Source organism: Chenopodium quinoa, unplaced genomic scaffold (assembly GCF_001683475.1).
Source record: "Chenopodium quinoa cultivar QQ74 unplaced genomic scaffold, ASM168347v1, whole genome shotgun sequence".
In the NCBI taxonomy this organism is placed as follows: Eukaryota; Viridiplantae; Streptophyta; class Magnoliopsida; order Caryophyllales; family Amaranthaceae; genus Chenopodium; species Chenopodium quinoa.
Genome location: NW_018743144.1, coordinates 2,774,396 through 2,790,755, shown reverse-complemented (window position 1 = coordinate 2,790,755; position 16,360 = coordinate 2,774,396).

Sequence of the window (16,360 nt, the reverse complement as noted above, 5' to 3'; positions counted from 1 at the left end):
AAGTACCTTTTCAATATAAGTACTTTGACTAAATCCTATCATCCTTTTTGATCTATCCCCATAGATCTTGATGCCTAGTATGTACTAAGCTTCTCCTAAGTCTTTCATTGAGAAACATTTTCCAAGCAAGGCATTTACAGACTCTAATAATGAAATGCTGTTTCCAATGAGAAATATGTCATCGACTTATAAGACTAAGAAGGCGATGTCACTCCCATTGACCTTCTTGTAAACACAAAATTAATCTGGATTCTTGATAAAACCAAACTTACCGATGGCTTCATCGAATCGCAGATTCCAACTTCTGCTAGCTTGCTTTAGTCCATAAATGGACTTCTTAAGCTTATAAAACTTCCCAGCATTGTTTTGGTCGAAAAAACCTTCTAGCTGTGTCATTTACACAGTTTCTTCCAAAATATCATTTAAAAAGGCGGTTTTGATGTCCATCTGCCATATTTCATAGTTATAATATGCAGCAATCGCTGGGAGGATCCAAACGGATTAAGCATTGCGACTGGTGAAAAGGTTTCATCGTAATCAATACCATTAACTTGTCTATAACCTTTTGCCACCAATCTAGCTTTGTAAATGAATACATTTCCATCTTTGTCGTTTTCAGCTTGAAAATCCACTTACATCCGATAGGTGTATAACCTTCGGGTAAGTCAACCAAGTCCCAGACTTGATTTTCAAACATGGAATCCATTTCAGGTCTCATGGCCTCATGCCATTTAGTAGAGTCGGTGCTTGCCATCGCTTGCTTGTAGGTTTCCGGTTCATCTCCATCCATAATCAAGATTTCCTCTAAGATCTCGGTTAATACTAAACCAAGATATCTATCAGGTTAAGATCTCAGCCTCTGAGACCTACGTAGGGTAATGGATTGAGCATTTGCATTGTCGGTTTGACTTTGCACATTTTGATCATTTTGACCTGCGTCAACAGATGTTGTTTGAGCACTTTGACTATCATACTGATTTTGTTGCTCATCCTCACGAACTTCGTCGAGTTCGATTTTTTTCCCACTTGTCATTTTGGAAAGGTGTTCCTTCTTCAAAAAGACACCATCGCGAGAAACAAACACTTTGTTCTCCGATTTGTTGTAGAAGTAATATCCTTTGGTTTCTTTTGGGTAGCCCACAAAGTAAACCTTGTCAAATTTGGGATGAAGTTTGTCAGAAATCAATTTCTTGACATATGCATCGCATCCCCATATCTTTAGAAAAGACAACTGTTTAGGGTAAAATTACCCTAGACACGTGGACCAATGAGAGGAGGCCACATGTCGAGTTCAGAATGGCCCACGTGGCTTAATTTCCCCTTGACGCATGGCCCCCCTTGGATAAATCTCTGAAATGGCGGCCTTCAAAGGCCCAAATCCCAAAAAGCGCCGTAAAACGGCGCAGCCCACTAAATTCTAGGTCAAGTGACCTAAATAGGGGAAATTCTCCAATGACCCTATAAATAGGGAGATATTTCCCCACTTTGGGGACACATTGAATCATTTATTACACCTACATTCTCTGTCATCAGAGAAACACCTGAGCTTGGAATCCAAGCAGATCCCCACCTAAATTTCCGTACTATTTATTCCCTTTCAAGTTACTAACTTGATCTTCGAAGGCGGAGCTCCAACCACCCGGAGTCTCCGATGTTTTGCAGGTACAACTTAGTCGGACCAATCTTTGTGACGTAATTCTCCCGAAGGATAAAAATACCCAAAACATTTGGCGCCGTCTGTGGGGAGTGTACCTCGAGGATGGTTCAAGAGTCTGTACCACCCCCTAAGCATCTGGGCGATTGCCCGGAAGTTTTCACAGACCAGGAGGATGAAGATCCTCAGGTTGAAACCCATACAGCCGATGATGGCTCTCTAATAACCAAGCACATCCGTCCCAAAGACACTCTAGAGCGGGGTGCCACCCAGGCGGGTACAAATCGACCTCCTGTGCAGCCGGAAGAGGAAACCCACACGGCAGCTGGATCAGCTCCTGTCATCCGAGACGAACTAATAAGGTTCATGACAAGTTTCAAGGGTGAAATCAAAGATCTGATCACTAAGAGCCGGGCTGGCCCAAGTAGGGGTCAGTCGGCCAAGAAGACTCCTCTAGAAAAGGGGAAGTTAGTCAGAGATCGACAGCCAACTCCTCATCCAAAGGAGAAGGCAGCCGGGACCATTGATTGGTCCAAAAGTTTTCTACCTAAGAGGAATACCAACAATCCCCGCCAAACTCAACAGCCGGTGGGAAGCAAATAATAAACTCTTGATGCCCGGGAGGTCATCACCTGCCAGAGGAATCAACAGTTGTCTCAGTCGGCTTCTACGTCGAATTTTCTAGACAGCTTCAACAACAATTCTGCAGGGAATGCACTATCCTTGCATGAGAGCCAGACAGGCGGTAATACCGTCCATTCTGGCCCTCAGATGATTGGGACTACACCGTATGTACCTTCTCAGGTCAACAGTCAGTATCCACCTTACTTCATGTAGCCGACCTTCTTTAGAGGTCAGGCAACATATAACAATGTCCAACAACTTAACTGGCAGCTTCGTCTGCTCCGCCTTGGTGAACAACCTTCTGCGTTCACCCGGGAGATAACCGAGGCGGCACAACCGGCCAAGGTTAAAAATGTGTTGGTAGGTACCTATGACGGTACCACCAACCCAGAAGATCACCTCATGGTATACACCAACCTCATGTACTTACAAGGGTTGGATGATGTCACTTGGTGTCGATGCTTCCCGGCTACGTTGAAGGGCATTACCCAGCAATGGTTTAGCAACCTGCCAGCCGGGTCCATCGATAGTTTCAGGAAGCTTGCCTTCCTGTTTGCTTCCAACTTCTCAATGAACATCCCTGCTAAGAAAACAAGTCTTTACTTGAGCACCATTAAGTAGGGGGGGAGAGAAGGGATGCGCTTCTATGTCAGGCGGTTCAATCTGATTAGAATTCAGATCCAAGGACTTTCAGATGAGGTAGATTTTACAGACTTTTTCAAGGGTTTGAGAGACGGGTCGACTTTTATGTTTGACCTAGTCAGAAAAGGGGCTTTCACTTTACAGGCGGCCTTAAGGGAGGCGGAAATCTATATACAAGCAACCGACCTCTGCTCGCCTGGTAATTAGTCGCACTCCAAGAAGTCTGACAAACTGAAAGACAGCCGGCCTGCTCAGCCGGCGAAGAAGAAAGAGGAGAGCAAGAAAAGAAGTCTGGACGGTTAGTGATTCTGACCAGCCGTCTCAGAAGAAGAAGAAAGAATTTAAACCGTACGTTCCTAAGTACGAGTTTAATAAGGACTGCAACTCCATCCTCATGGAAATTAAGGATCGACTATCCCTAGAGAAGCCGAATCCAATGAAAAGTTACATTCAATCAAGGAACAAAAACAAATTATGTCAATACCATGAGGAAGTTGGCCATGACACCAATGACTGCTTCAGCCTTCAACGGGCGTTGGACCTTCTGGCTGACAAGGGGATGTTAAAGTCCTAAATTTCTAAGTCCAAGGGGACTAATAAGAAGAATCCGGGGCAGTCGTCTAAGACACCCCAGCCTGCTAGTAGTTCGGACACTGACAAGGAGCCGGTCTACACAATAGCAGGCGGGTTCTCATGCGGTGGCCTTACCATCCGGGGCACCAAGAGCCATCTTCAAAAGATGGACAAATATGAGGATGAGTAGGCGTCTGCTAGCTCCTCCTTCCCAGACGTCCTGATCACTGAGAAGGACAGGGGCAGCGTCCGCCATCCGCATGACGACCCGACTGTCAGTGAATGTAAGGTTTCCAACCAACTGGTTGGACGAATCCTTATTGACACCGGAAACTCATCAGACATCATCAGCCTCCGGTGTCTGCAAATGCTGAAATACAATGTCAGCAGCATGCATTTGGTTACCCATCCCTTCGTTGGTTTTGGGGGTGGAATGGTTTACCTAGTCAGAAGGGTTGGTTTACCAATCCAGCTGGGTGAGAAAGTAAAAGTGCGACACCTGGTCGTCAAGTATGAGAGGGATGACTGCCTACAACATTATTCTGGGCCAGCCAACCCTCAACGAAGCCAAGGCTGTAATCATCCCTTCCCTCATGCCCATCAAATATGAGAGGGATGACGGCTCTGTTGGTTCCTTGAATGGGGATAAGAAAACGGCCCGAGAGTGGTATCTCTCAGCCGTCAAAGATAATGTGGCCTCAGATGGCCAGGAATCAATAGACCTTGACAATGTCAAGGATGCCGACCCAGCCCCACTAGCAGCCGGAAAGAAAAGAAAGGCACCACTGCTGGTGGAGGTGAAAAAAGAGAAGAAATAGCAATCACTGACCGGGGACTGGTCAGCAGAGCTCCTTCCCCAACCGGCTGTAGACCATATTGATATACCTCTGGACAATAGCCGTCCAGAGCGTACGGTTAAGGTTGGGACAACTGCTCATGCTGAAAGGAATGGTGTCCTTCGAACAAGTGTATTATTCTGATAGTGGGTTCAGAATTATTAGAAAGCTAATATATTAAGTAAGGTCAAGTGATCGGAATGCCTGGATGGAGGCCGCTTCCGATCAGTAATATTAATATAATTAATATTACAGCTTAATCTTGACTGAACCCTTCGGGTCACACCTAAGCAAAATATAAGAACCAACTTGACGAATTAATTCGGAAGAAATTAATTCGTCGCCTGAGTGTTTAACATTTAGACGTCGGAAATTCGAGCTTGGAGCGTCGAAACCGAGCGTCGGAGAATCTTAAATGTCGAGGCGAAATTTAGGATTTGGCAAGACGGGAAAATGCATCAAGTAACAAGTAAAATCCTAGCCACGCGAAAGGCTAGGAATGCATGCCCAATAGGAGCATGCCACGTGGCAGCACACATGGCAAAACGCCATGTGGCAGCCGCCTAGTGGCAGCGTGCCACGTGGTAGCGTGTCACGTTGAAAGCGTGTCGCGTGGAAGCGCCATGGTGGCGACACATGTGGCAATGGCCGTGGACCCGGGTTGATGGGTCATGGACACGGGCCAAAATAAAATTTGCCAACCGAACCCAACTTGGGGCTCAAGGTTTGGTGACACATGGTTAGTTCACATTGCATGTGAAATGCCTTGGGGACCAAGTGAGAAAGTGGTCCACACCTAACCATGTGACACTTGTTAATTGTTCCTTTGTTTATTTTACTAAGGGTTGAATTCACCAATCTTTCCATGTGGGATCTTTTTGTGAAAAGTCCCACATTGAAAGATAAGTGATATTCACAAGGCATACTTCCTTATAAATAGTCATGGAATGACTTGAGAATTCTTTGCTTGAGTGGAAGTTAAAAAGAGCATTCCATAATTTTTGGGAAAACTCTTAAACTCATATAACACTCGGGTTTTGGTCGGACCTTGCTAACACCAAGGTAGCGGACCTTAATGTTGTGTTCGCCCTTTTGTGGGTGGATACCGTCGGAGGCGTGGCGCTTGACGTGCTCGTAGCTTTCAAGTAAGAGCCCTGGTTTTTGGGCGAAGCTCGCTTCGAGGGTAAGATTCGTTATCTTTTCTTTATGATTATTTATTTATGCTTTATGATTTTAATTATTGCGAGTGGTTCCTCGGGTCAGGGTTGTTTCCGCGGCGTGTCGGACTCACCAAACCCCAACAGCGGTATCGGAGCCCCGCTCATTTATTTTTATATTCTTGTTTTTCAAGGTTTATTTTGGCTTAATTTTCTGGTTTAAGTTGCTAATTAGATTAGTAGCTCGGTTTTATTTATTTTAATCCCGTTTTAATGTCGAGTTTGGCCAAATTCTGACCAGAAATGCCTTTTTCGAGGGGTTTTTTCATTTTTGATGAAAAATTTTAAGTCTTTTCTAACCTTGAAATTAATGGCATAAATTGTTGATTATATGGTTGATTATTTGCATTATTTTCTGCATTTTTATGTCCCCTTAAAGCACACTTACTTGGTAGTATTTGATGCTTAAAGGTTGATTTATTTTCACATAATTGCAAACTAATTGCTTTTTAGTGTGAAAGTTTTTTTTTTGAGGCTTCCTAAGTGTTAAAGATTCAATCTTTATTTGTGATAAGTGATTGAAACTTTAAAAACCACTAAATTTCATGTTATTTTGTGTTAAACTTTGATGTTTTAATCATTTTGAGTTGATTGGAAACATAAAGTTTCGATTTTTGTGATAGAAATTTGGTTATCTTCATGTTGGAAGATATAATTTTTAAGGATTCAAAAAATTTATATGTTGGAATTTTCATTTGAACATTAAAGTTCATATTTTTCCAACTTCCCTTTACTTTGTCAAATTCTCAAGTTTAATTTAAATTGATTAAATTGAAAGTGAGAAATTGCCTCAATTTTATGTTGCACCAAGCTAAACCAATTTAATTAAGAATGGCTCTTGGAATTATTTTTGTTATTTGCACTTTGAAAATTTTATTAAGTTAGACTTGTTTAAAATTTTATTTTGCTCTCTAAATTAGTTCGAAAATTAATTTAGAATTTATTATTGTTGTCTCGCAAAAAGGGATCAAATCCCGAGGTCGTGGCACGCAAAGCCGGGCTTCATAGCAGCCCATATGTGGCTGCCAAGGTGGCAGAGCCGCCTTGCTTGTGGCCACACGCGCGACAGCAGCCACGCACAGCAGCAGCAGCCACGCGCGGCTGTGCCGTGGCAGCAGCTCGCGGCCGTGTGCCGTGGGTCGTGTGTTCGTTTTTTGGCGTGTGCGTATGCTTGGTGCGGTGAGGTGACTAGCCGTAGTAAGGCTTGATGTTAATTATTTTGCCGGTTTACTTATTTTAATTAATTTTGTTTATTTTAATTAAAATATTGGGAGGCTAGGCCTCGGTTTTGAGCGGCATTGGCAAAATTTCATTTTGACAAGTTTGGGTGCTACTGACTTAATTAATTAGATTAATTAAGGAAATGCGGAATTTAGTGGGAGCTTCAATTATTAATGAAGTCAATTACATAATCGGTTAAACAACTTTGACTAGTTTTAATTAGGCGTGTTAATCAGATTAACCACCTAGATTAGTTACTAGTGCGCACGTTGTTTAAATGCATTTTACTTTGTTTTAAATTTGTAAATTGCATGGGCCATTCACAAATAGTGAATGGATGAATGATATATATATATATATTCTCTCTCACAGGTTTTATGAAATGGCAACTAGTGGGACCCGACTAGGATAGAAAATACGGACTACGTGCCGTTATGTATTTTTCTAAATCTAAATACGGTCTACGCACTGTTAAGTATTTTTGCATAGTTTGGTTAAGTCTTGAAGACGGCGTATCTTGGAAGACAAAGCCTTGAATTGCAAATGAAGACCTTTTGAAGATATGAAGATTTCAAGGGGTCATGCTAGTTGCCAATATGCATCTATAATTTCGCTCTATATTTTATGCTTATATATATGTGTGTGTGAATTATTCGTCAGATGCATGTTTAGGTTTTCTTGATGTTGTGATGATTAGTTAAGTTCACTTAAATCAACCAACATAGAAATCCTAGGTCCCTAATAAAAATATTGAGTCAAACTTGCCTTTCCAAAACAACACTTACTAATCGGACGATGGTGATGGTAGGCTACGCCAAAGCGAGGTTCCATCACTTCTCCAAGGGGCATAAGGCACACCGGGTGTGCACGTTGGTTTTGGTCGTCGGTATGAGTGAGAAGTCCTCACATACCGTGGCAAAAGAGATACATCGTCAAAGATGCATTAGATGCAACGATTGTCTAACCAAGAGTGGCTTAGAGCCATTAGCAAGGCAATGCTTACCCTAGAAGATTGAGTGTTTAAGACAAGCCAAAGCATGCTTAACCACTCTTTGTTTCTTCGGATCTTGGAATCGCCTTATTTTCGCCAAATAGGGACAATTATTATGCGTAAATAAGACGTTTAGTAAGATTGAAGTTTGCATGAATGCTATTAAATTTCAAACTTATTATGTTCTTGATAAATGTTTATACTTAGCACTTATATTTATAGTATTCTAAATCAAATAATATTGTTTCCATGATTGGTAAAGGAAATCCTTGAGAATAGATCTCAAAGACAGGAAAAGCATTTCTAAAATACAATTCTCATAAATGACTTTTATAACTAAGTCCGAAAGGACGGTTGGACATCATGTATACAAAATACTAGGTAGTTTTGATAAAACATGAGGAATTTAGTTGCAATCTCAAGATTGACAACCAATGTATCCTTTCGCATCATACATAATTGAGTAGGACTCATTGATGTAGTAATTCGAGTAAGAATTAATGGAAAAGATGGAACTTTGTTTTACGGCGCACTAGGTGCTTGATTATGCCTAACAAAGTATAAGAGTCAAGGTACTTAAAGAAATGATTCTTAAAGTATGATTATAAGATATTGTATGATAAGAAATATAGGAAAGAAGGAACGAAGAAAAGGAATTAGATTTCATTTCAACTCATGAATCATGTTGTTGTAGTTAACTTAGCAATTTGTTATCTTCACAAGTATCGGATACTGCTTGAGTGTTCCACTATGATAGTGACCTTAAACTATTGAAGTTAAGCTAAGTTATCGACTTACAAGATTAGAATGAAGCAAGAAGAGCTACATCAGTTGTAAGGTCGTATGTTTTGTTTAAAGACCTTTTAAAGCCAAAGGCTGGAACAAGTAATGGTTATTATGTCCCATAATCAGCAATTGATCCGTTTACACACGGAGAGACTTACATTCAAAGTAATGAGAAATAGTTGCGAGATTTATTTGAATGGCATGGTTATCAAAGCATTGAGTCAAGAATGCCTGATTATAAACAAACATTTCCCTAAACATGATAAACTCACTAAGTTCAAGTCATGGGCTTGATTTGCATTCCGAACATCTTTAGCAATGTCACATCGACAAGAACGTACTCAAAGGCTCTATTAGATAGACTCTTGTTAGTTGCTCGATTTAGAATCGTTCTAAGACAAGCAAGTCTTACTTGTTGAAACCGACAAAACGGAGAGCTATTGTTCTTGGTATAGACAGTTGATTCCAAAGGCTAAAGAGGATTCAATTACTTCAACGTTTCACAAAGAATTTGAAAGGATATGGCTATATTCATCAAATGTGAACAAACTTGACTTGAGTAGCTCAAGAGTTCAGTGAAGTACATAATCGACTTGGCAAGATATCAAAACGTCTAGATTAGATCGAGCGATGTTTGCTTGAGCCAAGCGTGACTATCTCAAAGTTATGAACGGAAATTTTCATAAATAACTCCACAAAGAACATAGTGTGTCTTCATGGAGACCTCGGTGTCATTTGAAAATGACTCGAACAATGATGGTTCACAACCCTTCCTATAAAGTTCTTAAAGATTTGCACAAATGACTAATGTTACACTAAGAAATGTGTCGAAGCTAAGGATGGACGCCATATTCAGTTATGGATAGAAATAACTTCTAAAAGTCTTTTCAAGTATATGTCTAAGGCTCTTAGTCTCAGTGGGAGTTCACTAGCTCAGTGGGAGCTAAGTGACTCAGTGGGAGCTGAATGGCTCAATAAAGACTAAGATATCTCAAGTAGGAGCTAACTGTTTGTTTCACAACGAACTTTTACCCAAAGACAATATACATGTCTCTTTTTAAGCATTCAAGTGAGACTACGGGTATTACCTCCACATCCTAATTGAGAACAAAAACTATTTGTTGCTCTAAGTAGTGTCTTTCTGGAAAGTAACACGTTTCCAAAACGACAAGTGGGAGACAAATGAACTCGATGACCATCGAACTTAGCAACAAACTAGAACTGAGAATCTCTTAAAGGAATTCATGAGAATGCTTGATCAAGAATACTCAAAAGGACTTTACAAGTGTCTTAAAAGAGAATTCATTAATTAATTACATTAAAAATGTTGGAGTAAGATCAACATAATAAAAGGGCTTTGAAAGCGCCTTAAAACTCAGTGTTTGATGCAATTGCCCCGTATAGGTATAGAATTCACCAAAGGCTTCGATTGAATCCTATAAATTTTCTATTAAGTTAGGAACAAACCTAAGACTTACAAGCATACTATTTACTATTAGATAGTAAAAATGTCTTGTAAGATAGCTACGACAAATCCAAATTCCGAATAATGGTTAAAGACCATGAAAATTCGAAATAGACTCCATGTTTGAAAATCATGTTTGAAACTTGATTAATTTGCATGAAAGGTGAAAGACCCATCGATTGTAAATAAGTTTTCAAGGAGAAAACTAACAAATGTGGAAATGTATATGCATACATAGCTAGATTGGTTGTAAAGGATATAATTAATATCAAGGAGTTGATTTTAATAAAATCCCATTCACCAATCGGAATGCTCAAGTCTTTTCGTGATTGATCTAGCAAAATTGCACATATGAAATATGGCAAAATAGATACAAAAACCGCCTACCCAAAATAGGATTTTGGAAGTGACTATGGAATAGTCTAAGGGTTTTGAAAATCTAAATAATGCTAGATTTGAAAGCAAGCACATGGAATCCGTCATAGGATTAAAGGAAGAATTGCATGAAGGAATTGGAACGTGTTTTCTCATAAAGTTAATAAGAGGATTGACTTATGGAGAAACATAGAAATTCTGATGAACAAGAAGTTTAGTGGGAGCAAAAGTAATGGTCCAACAGGAAGTTTACGAACTCTATTGCGAAACAACCATCAAATGCTAAATGTTTAGATTTGAAAGTATTTTCGACAATGGACCGAGCTAAAGACGATACTTAGTACATGTTGGGAATTAAGTTTTATGGTATAGACTTAATTAAATGTTTAAATCAGTAAAAGAAATTACTATGTTAAACATGAAGGACTTTGAAAAGCTTTCGACCTATATGTATGAAGCTAAGTAAATGTTTGACCTATGTATAAGCTAGGCTAAGTACTAAGTCAAACGAGAAAGACTCTAGTAGGAGACTTTCAACCACATCATATAGCGAACAATTTGGCAAGACTCAGTGTAACTGTATGAGCTAAATGTTACATGGATGGAATAAAATTGAGAATAATTCTAGAATTAAATCCATAATGCAAAGCTATGATATGGAATCGTCAGATGACTTAAATTCTTAGAGCATGTGAAGTACGTATATAATACCAATCGACATTAATCCAAGTATTAGATCATTAGATTATAGTCAAGAACATCCAAATAACTTAGATAAGTAGTTGGATGAGTTCTTGACGCATGGAAACGAATATAATTTGAGTTTTGATGTTGCAAGCACAAACCTTAACAAGGATTAGATCCTTAGCAAGGAATCCATTTATAAAAACGAGGCAAGAAGTGTCGTGGCTTGAGAATGGTAACATGGATGTGCATCCATGTATAATGTGTGGGAATTTAAGGAAAATTTCCACGCTCACAAGTGATTAGGGTATCCCAAATCGTTGTGAGTCGCATGGAGTGAAACCCAAGCAAGGCATCATCAGGGAGTCTACTAAAATATATGTTGAGAATATTGTTGCCTTAAAGGCAATAATAAGGAAAGATGTTTAATGGAAAAGTTCGTTGTTGAACGTTGATGATTGTAGGTTGTCAAGTAGAAGGTCTCGAATCATAAAAATGAGTGGGAGCCATTGCTTGGACAATAAATCCTGAATCACATGTAATCCATTAACACTCTTAAAATTTTATCATCTTATTATGGAAATGGTGGATAATGAAGATGCTAAGGTTTGCAAAGTAATTATAACTAAACCTATGCAATAAGTGAACGACAACATTCATAATTGCATGAAAGAAATCAAGCATATCAAATATGAGTGTGATTTTTATGAATGTTTTATGAAGAGTACTACTCTTAAAACATTTGGGAAAAACCATTAATCATAAGATGAAACATTGTGAAGTTTCATAGTGGAATAAAATATTTCTAAATATTACACAAAACTATTTAATTGTGGTTTAGAATTAAATAATGAGTCCATTCAATTTTAATAAATATTCAAAATAGGGTATCAAGTCAATGGCTTGGATAAAGAAACACCTATTAAGTGAACATTGAATATTTTAATCGAAAATTATCCCTAATCAAGGTCATATTTTGTGGACAATTGATGACCATCAGAGATTAGTGTGTAGTATGATTTATAGCACCGTTTCTTGTGCTATGAGGATATAAATCATTTGCACAGGTATTGGTTTAGAACCATACTGGATCGACCTATGAGGATACTTTAAGAGATTTAAAAAATCGTCATAAGTAATTTCTCATTATTACTATCGGAACTCTTTTCCTTTGACCATGAGTAGTGGGAGATCTCTTGTTTGAGTACTGGTCCGCTTTGGTATCCACCAAACGTTTGCCGTAACTGGGGATTATAAAGACAGATATCAGGCGGGTGAGTCCTCTTAGTAAGAGAAGCTACATTACAAGACTGGAAATGTCCCCCTACTAACAATAGGGAACATGTCTTGTTGTTTACAAGGCCTCTCGAAGAGCGAGACTGTGAGAAATGCATGGCCGTACTCAGATGGATTTTAGAAATCATCTACTTATTTACAGGCAAACTCGGATTTCGAGAAACACTTCTGGACGTAACGGAGATGACTAGTAATCTTACTCTGTAGTTCATGAAGAGACATAAAGAGACATAGGATAAGGGCTATACACTAAATGCACACTTGTCCGGAAGGACAAGTGGGAGATTGAAAGGAATGGTATCCTTCGAACAAGTGTATTATTCTGATAGCGGGTTCAGAATTATTAGAAAGCTAATAAATTAAGTAAGGTCAAGTGATCGGAATGCCTGGGTGGAGGCCGCTTCCGATCAGTAATATTAATATAATTAATATTACAGCTTAATCTTGACTGAACCCTTCGGGTCACACCCAAGCAAAATATACGAACCAACTCGACGAATTAATTCGGAAGAAATTAATTCGTCGCCCGAGTTTTAAACATTTAGACGTCGGAAATTCGAGCTTGGAGTGTTGAAACCGAGCGTCGGAGAATCTCAAATGTCGAGCCAAAATTTAGGATTTAGCGAGACGGGAAAATGCATCAAGTAACAAGTAAAATCCTAGCCACGCGAAAGGCTAGGAATGCATGCCCAATAGGAGCATGCCACGTGGCAGCACACATGGCAAAACGCCATGTGACAACATACGTGGCAGCACACATGGCCGCCACGTTGGCAGCCGCCAAATGGCAGCATCCACGTTGGCAGCCTCCACATTGGCAGCCACCACGTGGCAGCGTGCCATGTGGCAGCGCCATGGTGGCGGCGCGCCACGGTGGCGACACATGTGGCAATGGCAGTGGACCCGGGTTGATGGGTCATGGACACGGGCCAAAATAAAATGGGCCAATCGAACCCAACTTAAGGCTTAAGGTTGGGTGACACATGGTTAGTTCACATTGCATGTGAAATGCCTTGGGGACCAAGTGAGAAAGTGGTCCACACCTAACCATGTGACACTTGTTACTTGTTCCTTTGTTTATTTAACTAAGGGTTGAATTCACCAATCTTTCCATGTGGGATCTTTTTGTGAAAAGTCCCACATTGAAAGATGAGTGAAATTCACAAGGCATACTTCCTTATAAATAGTCATGGCATGGCTTGAGAATTCTTTGCTTGAGTGGAAGTTAAAAAGAGCATTCCATAATTTTTGGGAAAACTCTTAAACTCATATAACACTCGGGTTTTGGTCGGACCTTGCTAACCCCAAAGTAGCGGACCTTAATTTTGTGTTCGCCCTTTTGTGGGTTGATACCGTCGGAGGCGCGGCGCTTGACGTGCTCGTAGCTTTCAAGTAAGAGCCCCGGTTTTTGGGCGAAACTCGCTTCGAGGGAAAGATTCGTTATCTTTTCTTTGTGATTATTTATTTATGCTTTATGATTTTAATTATTGCGATTGGTTCCTTAGGTCGGGGTTGTTTCCGCGGTGAGTCTGACTCACCAAACCCCAACACATGCTAAATTTGGTGCAGATCTGCACCTCATGCTGAAGGAATTCAAAGACATCTTTGCCTTTGAAGTGGAAGAGATGCCAGACGTCAGCCCGGATCTTTCAGTCCACAAACTCGTCGTGGATCCTAAAAAGAAGTCCATCCAGGAAAAGAAAAGAAATCACGGCGAGGAACGAAGTCAGGCGGCAGCTGCCGAAGTTAAAAAGCTGTTGGACGTTGGGTTCATTCGGCCATGTAAATTCCCCGAGTGGGTTGTGAATGTCGTGCTTGTAAAGAAGCCGAATGGTACCTGGCGTATGTGTGTTGATTACACAAACCTCAATAAGGCATGTCCCAAGGACAGTTATCTGCTTCCTAAGATCAACAGTCTGGTCGATTCGACAGCCGGGCATGCCTTGATGAGTTTCATGGATGCCTACTCCGGCTTCCATCAGATACCCCTGTGGAAAAAAGATCAAGAGAAGACGGCCTTCGTCACTGATTAGGGGTTATTCTGTTACACTGTGATGCCGTTTGGCTTGAAAAATGCGCCGGCTACATTCCAACGGATGATTAACACGGTCTTCATTAATCAAATTGGGAGGAATATGGAGGCGTACATAGATAACATGACAGTCAAATCCAAGCAGCTGACAGATCACCTTGCTGATCTCCGAGAAACCTTTACCACACTCAGGCGGCATAAGGTTATGTTAAATCCTAAGAAATGCGTCTTTGGTGTTGAGTCTGGGAAGTTTCTCGGATTCCTGATTGATCAAAGGGGGATAGAGGCTAACCCCGAGAAGATACAGGCGGTAATTGACATGAAGTCACCCCGCACTGTCAAGGAAGCGGAAAGACTAACCGGTTGCCTGGCGGCATGGGGGAGGTTCCTCAGCCGGTCAGGTGACAAATGCCTTTACTTCTTCCAAGCAATCAGGAAGAAGACCAGATTTGAATGGGGGGATGATGCCGAGGCGGCCTTTTAACGGCTGAATGAACACTTGCACTCTTTGCCAAGGCTTGTTAGTTCACTACCTAAAGAGGTTTTATACATGTACCTAGCTGTTTCAGATCATGCCCTCAGTGCTGTTCTCCTTGTTGAGAGAGACGACATTCAGCTCTCGGTCTATTTCATTAGCCATGTTCTAAAAAATTCTGAGCTCCAGTATTCCATGGTTGAGAAATTTAGCCTTGCTCTATATATGGCCTTCAAGAAATTGAAGCCGTACTATTTGGCCCATCCGGTGGTAATTTACACCGACCAGCCCCTTAAGCGGCCAATGTCTAACTTGGGATCATCCGGCTGAATGTTGAAATAGGCTATTGGAATGCAAAGTCTTGAAATCCCTTTTGAACCTAGAAAGGCAGTGAAAGGTCAGGCGTTTGCCGACTTCATTGTTGAAATGACACGACCGGTGCAACCGGATAACATTGATCAAGTTTGGAAAGTGTATGTAGATGGGAGCTCAACGAAGAACGGCTGCGGTGCAGGAAATATATATGAGTCCCCTGAGGAGGACAGATTTGAATATGCACTGCGATTTAAGTTTCAAGCCTCCAATAACGAGGCGGAGTATGAAGCCCTGCTAGCCGGAATCTGCATGTGTAAGGCAGTAGGGGCAACTAAAATTGACGCCTACTCTGATTCACAATTGGTCGTTAGCCAGTATGATGGAAAATATGAGGCAACTCATCCGGCTATGATCAAATACCTTCAGACAGTCAAAGAAGAGGCTGGGGCACTTGAGGAATTCCGTCTGAATCAAGTGCTTAGGTAGGATAACAATCAGGCGGATGCGTTGTCCAAATTGGCTTCATCCGCCAGCTGTGATACGCCTTGGTCGGTCTTTTGGGAAGTTCTTGAAAAGAGAAGCATATATAAAGAGCCCATTGGAAATCTAGACCAAAGCTCTACCTGGATGGATGGCATCCGGGCATATTTAGCAGACGGCATACTTCCTGATTCACCACAGGAAGGATCCGTCATGAAGAAGCGAGCAACAAACTTCGAGTTGAGATACGCAGAGCTCTTCAAGGCGGGTTTACTTAAACCTCTATTGAAGTGTGTTACCCCAGAAAAGGGGAAAGAAGTTCTCAAAGAAATGCATGCTGGGTATTGTGCCTCTCATATGGGCAGCAGGTCCCTAGCCGTCAGAGCCAGGCGGCATTACTTTTGGCCTACTCTTGAAGCAGACGCTAAAGAGTTGGAGAAGAGATGTGATAAATGCCAGAGGTTTGGCAAGCTCATTCACCGCCCGACTACTGATCTGACGACAATCCACAGCCCAGTCCCGTTTGCTAAATGGGGCATGGATATCTTGGGTCCTTAGACGCCTACTCCAGGCGGAAAGCGCTATATTTTGGTGGCTGTGGAAGCTGAGCCGGTTAAGAACATCATGACCAAGGATGTCATCTCTTTCATCTAGAAGAACATCATCACCCTGTTTGGGGTACCTATGTCTATGG